Source organism: Gorilla gorilla, chromosome 21 (assembly GCF_029281585.2).
Source record: "Gorilla gorilla gorilla isolate KB3781 chromosome 21, NHGRI_mGorGor1-v2.1_pri, whole genome shotgun sequence".
Lineage (NCBI taxonomy): Eukaryota > Metazoa > Chordata > Mammalia > Primates > Hominidae > Gorilla > Gorilla gorilla.
The window spans coordinates 57,520,508-57,526,134 of NC_073245.2; positions in this window are offsets into that span (position 1 = coordinate 57,520,508).

Here is a 5,627-nt window from a genome sequence, read left to right on the forward strand (position 1 = left end):
CCTCAATTATTATCTGCATAGTGTAGTTAGTTGTTAGTTTTTTCTGTCTATATCCTCTATTAATTTCCATCCTCATCTCAGCTGCTGGGAAGAACACGCATGCCCTGGCTGCCTAGAGAGGGATAAACAGCAGCAGTTCCATTCACCACTTCAGGAAAAAGAACCATCTTGGACCTGGGAAAGAGCAGAGCAAGGGATGAGGTGGGCTGGAGATGGGATTGTCCATGGCAGGAGGAAGAACAGAAAGAAACAGTGGCTCATGGATCCGGGAGTTTTAAATGAGCTTGGGATACCCTAGAATGAAGAATCAGTGCCCAGCTCTGGACTGACACAGTCTGGACTTAAGTCTCTGCTCCACGGCTTATTTGCTGTGCAAATTACTTTCTGGGACTGGGTTTCTTTGTCTGTAAATTAAGAATAAAAATATATTTTTCTAATTAAGATGGTTATGGGAATTAAATGGGTTCTTCATAAGTCCTTAGAATTTCAGGCCCTTAGTATATGTTCTTTTTTATCACCTTTTCCAAAGCCCCAGGGCTGCCACTCACCTCCCGCAACAAAAAAATTGCTTCCCAGCAGTTGCTCCTCATACCTCCCCTTCCAGCCTTCCCTCTCCTCTCCAGCACATGTCTCTGGACTAAAACCCTTGTGACTGAACCTGCCTTCTCTGCCCAGCCCCTGGTGACTCCTAACTAACTTGTAATGCTTGCCCTGGCATTCACATTTGCTTTCCCATTTGCTGTTTCTCAGCTTAGCTCCTCACGTCTGCTCATGTGGGGCGCAAGGTCTAGTACACGCCCACACCCAAGATCCTGAGACCCTAGTCTGCTCCCCTGCCTGGTGGAGGAAACTGAGCCCTTGCCCAGCACTCGTGTCCATCACCAGAAGCTTTGTGTCTCCTTTCTTCCCTGATCACTTGCGCAGTGTCACCCAGGAGCTGGGAGAAACAAAGATTCCTGGGCCCCACTGCAGGATGCTGCATTTTAACAGACCTCAGGTGATTCATAAGTCCATGAAGTCTTGTGGGTTAGAACCACTAACCCACAAGCCCTTGTCATGGGATGCAGCATGATCCACCTGGGGGACTGAGGGCGACTGTCTTCTCCAGCCTCACCCTCCCCACATGCCCTTGAAAAGCCACTCGAGCCCTGTGCCCAGGAGCCCTCTCCTCCTTTGTCATCTGCGGAATGTCTAGCCTTCCTTGCTGGTGCAGCTCACTTGCCACCTCCTCCAGGAAGCCTTCCTGGGCTCCATAAAGCTGAGCTGCTTATGCCCTCCTCTGTGTATTTAACAGCAATTTGCTTTTCATTGTGTGATGTAGCCCAACTTCTTCATTGGGCGTGGGGATCTGAAGCCACGCCACTTCAAATGAGTGGGAGGGTGTGGAAAAAGGGCAAGTAACAGCCTGAAGAGAAAGGGGCCCTTCCTGATCATCCACTGTGCATGTTCACATTCATCAATGACTTCGCTCTTTCCTTTTAACCTATGAGGTTGGTGTTGCCCACAGGTTTTTTTTGTTGTTGTTATTGTTTTGTTTCTCGGTTTTGTTTGTTTTTGAGACGGAGTCTCCCTCTGTCGCCCAGGCTGGAGTGCAGTGGCGCAATCTTGGCTCACTGCAACCTCTGCCTCCTGGGTTCAAGTGATTCTCCTGCTTCAGCCTCCTGAGTAGCTGGGATTACAGGCACAAGCCACCATACCCGGCTAATTTTTGTATTTTTAGTAGAGACGGGGCTTCACCATGTTGGTCAGGCTGGTCTTGAACTCCTGACCTTGTGATCCGCCCGCCTCGACCTCCCAAAGTGCTTGGCATTACAGGTGTGAGCCACGATGCCTGGCCTGCTCACAGGTTTTACAAGAGGGGACACTGAGGCAAAAGTGTCCCATGGAGGCTGCGCTGCTGACAAATGGCAGAGCGGCTCCTGCCATTCACCTGCACTGTATCTTGGGCTTTGCTTTGGTCTGCTCCATAAGCTTCCTGAAAAAGGTTTCTTTGAAAAAGTCCAAATTTGTCCCTAATAACTGAAGGGTAGAAATGTGAAATGGGCCTACTCTGGGATCAAGACCACCTGGGTTCAAACCCTAACTTGGAAGCTCTGGGCCTTGGGCAACTAACTGGCCTCTTTCAAGTTCAGTTTTCCCTCCTGTAGGTTGAGAGGTTTCAACGAGACAACACAGATGAAAGGCACAGCCTGGCCCCCAGCATGCAGGCCAGTGTTTGGTAATTGATAGTTTTCTCTCCTGTTTCACTATCCTAGGTCCAAAGAGCCAGAAGAGTAGACAGTCCTTAGAGACAGCAGCTGTGCCGGCTGCAGAAATGGAGAGAGCTGTGAGCTAGAATAGAAGAAGAGAAAGGCCAAAAACCACGGAGAAATAGAGCCAGACGACGCAGAGGTGAAATTCAGAAAGCGAGTCCAGCACTTGGCTGAAGTTACAGGCCCTTCCTGCCCTGCCCTTTCCCACCCAAGGCCATGCCTACTTCATGTTACTAAGTCTAAGAAACAGCTCCAGAAGTGGCATCTCTGCTAACCACTAGGGAAGATATTGTCGTTTTTTAATGATTCAAACTCTCCAGGGAACCAAGAAGGCTGAGGGCGCTGAGTTCTCTCCACACACCTGGGCTCAGGACTCCCCCAGTATGTACATGCTTTGTTCCTGATCTTAACAGGCTCTGAAAGCCACATGAACCCGTGCTTGCCTGGGTACCAAAAGACCCGGGTCCGGGGGTCTTTGTTCGGGCTCAGTGCCTTCTCCATCTAAGCTTTCTTGGCAGTGTTACTCTCCTCACACTGTTACTTGGGTTCTCACTTTCTGTTCTTGAGTTAATGGATGTTTGTTTTCCTGAATTCATGGGTCCTTTGTAAGTCTTCTATCCCATAACGTAAGATGGGGGTATAAACAAAGAAGCAAGCGCTAGCTGACCTTATGTGGGGCATGGTTAGGGAACAGGAATTCCCTGTATCCAGCAGGGTTAAGCGGGTAGGAGGAAAGGGAAATGAGAAAGGAATCAAGAAGTGAGCAAGGGAACCAGTACCTGTCAACACCAACACACACCTGGTAAGTAGCAGGGCTGGTCTTCAAATCCAGGACTATGGGGCCACTGCGTGGGAACAGAAGCAGCTTGTAGACTTCGGTGGTGGGGCTGCCAGAGTCGGGGAATTAAGGGAGGACAGGCTCTGCAGCCCAAGTGCCAGATGCCAACGGCCTGCGAAGGCTCTAGGACCCAGCTCCAAATCAGAGCTCCAGGCGCCATCCAGTGGCCATTAGGGAGATTGCAAGAGAAAAGAGCATGAGAAAAGAAACCCCAGAGAAGCCAGTGCCTGCCAACTCCAGGGAAGAGGAAGGGAAGGAGCCCGGCCTTTGCCCTCAGTGCCCCCTATCAGTTGACTACCCTGCTCCAGTTTGACCTCTCCACTAGGCTTCTTCCTGGTGCAACTGATGTTTTCTCTCTGTGTGACCTTGGGCAGGCAACTCTGGCCTCTAGGCCTCAGTTTCCCCAACTGTAAAATGAATGGTAAGGCAAGGTGAGGTCACATGCCAAGTCCATAGGTCTTTAGCTCATCTGATCCTCATGGCCAGGTAAGATGATCATTCCCATCCCCCCATACTCCAGGCCCTCCTGACCACGCATAGTTCAAGCTTCACTCACCTGTAAAGTCTTCCACGGCCTCCTGTGGAAATTCCAGCCACCGTTTAAGGATCACCTCTCCAGGATTTCTCCCTCCTCTCATCTGAAGTTCCCTCTTTCTGCTACAGTCAGGTGGACCTCAGCCCTTCTAGCCCGGAGCTTCCTCAGCTCAAGAGTTTTTCTCAATCATCAGTTTCTCCCTCTTCACCAAGCCTAGCAAGGTGCCCGGCATAGAGTGCTTAAGAGCAGCTGCTCTGAAGTCAGTCAGCCTGGCTTCAAGCCCCATGTGGTAGGCAGAATGGCCTTCCCCACAAAGATGTACACATTTTAATCCCCGGCACCTGTGATTTCACCTCGCATGACAAAAGGGACTTTGCAGATGTGGTTAAGATAGAGAGCTCGAGGCCGGGCGCGGTGGCTCACGCCTGTAATCCCAGCACTTTGGGAGGCTGAGGCAGGCGGATCACCTGAGGTCGGAAGTTCAAGACCAGCCTGACCAACATGGAGAAACTCTGTTTCTACTACAAATACAAAAAATTAGCTGGGAGTGGTGGCACACGCCTGTAATCCCAGCTACTCAGGAGGCTGAGGCAGGAGAATCGCTTGAACCCAGGAGGCAGAGGTTGCAGTGAGCCGAGATCGCGCCATTGCACTCCAGCCTGGGCAACAAGAGCAAAAACTCCATCTCAAAAAAAAAAGATAGCTTGAGATGGGATTATCTTTGATTATCAAGGTCATGCCAATATAAATAGAAGGGTCCTTATAAGACAGAGACAGGAAGGTCAGAGTCAGAGAAAGAGATGTGCTGATGGAAATTGAGTCTGAAGTGATGTAGGGCCATGACCCAAGGAATTCAGGTAGCCTCTAGAAGGTGGAAAAGGCCAGGAAACAAAAGCCTCTAGAAGGAATAAAGCCTTGCCAACACATCTTAGACTTCTGACCTAAAAACTGTAAGGTAATAAATGTGTGTTGCTAGCCACTCAATTTGTGGTAGCTTATTAGAGCAGCCATAGGAAACATCCTGGTTCAGCTTCGTACTGGTTGTGTTACTGTTGGAAACTTAACCTTTCTGTGTCTCAGTGTCCTCATCTGTAAAATGTGGATGATAAAGGCAATAATTCTTATTTCACTGGTTGCAAGTATAAAATGAAAATACCTGCAAATCAGTTACAATAATGCCCAACACTAAATATGTTAGCTGTTACTATAAGAACAGTTAATAGCTACCATTAATTGAGGGTCTGATAGGCACAAGGCACATGCCTTAGAAGAATGTCCTTGATTCTCCCCATCACGCTTGGGGGTAACAATTCCAGTCTCCACTTTGCAGATGAGGAAACAAACACAAAATAATTTTCCCCAAATCACCTTAGGACTGGAAGCATTTTAAACTTCGTTGTTTCTTACATGCACTCGGGAAATGGTACTGGTTTGTGTTCTTTGCTGATAGAGGTGTTTTGGGAGGGGTTGATAAGATGACAGAAGGAAGGCCACAGGCTGGACAGACAGGGGTCCTAGCTGATACCTCCTTCTCTTCCTACCTAGTGCAGGAGAGAGTTAAAATCGGTCAAAGCTCATCTATCCACTCCCACCCCATCCATTTAGGGGTTCAATTACTGCCTCTCACTTTCCCACCAACGCCACCCCCGCACCCCTCACCAGCGCTCAGTACTAGCAGCTTTTGAGCCAGATTTGGGGGCACCATGGGATAGGCGTGGCCGGAGAGCGAAGCGTTCAATCCGCTGGGGAATGGAGTGGCGCAGACTTACTCAGACCCCAAGGATTCCTGTTGAGACCCCTCCCTTCCCGCAGCCTGCATAAGGAGCCATCTGTTCTCGGCTGAATAAACAAGCAGGGGGAAGCAGCGCCGGGTCTCCTGCCCCCGAGCCCGACCCCCGCACAATGCGCCTTTCTCCAAGGAGACGCCGCCCGGGCGCCGCCAGAGCACGCTCCGTCTGGCTTCCCCTCCCCCAGGCGCAGCAAGACCCAAAAACGGACCCCG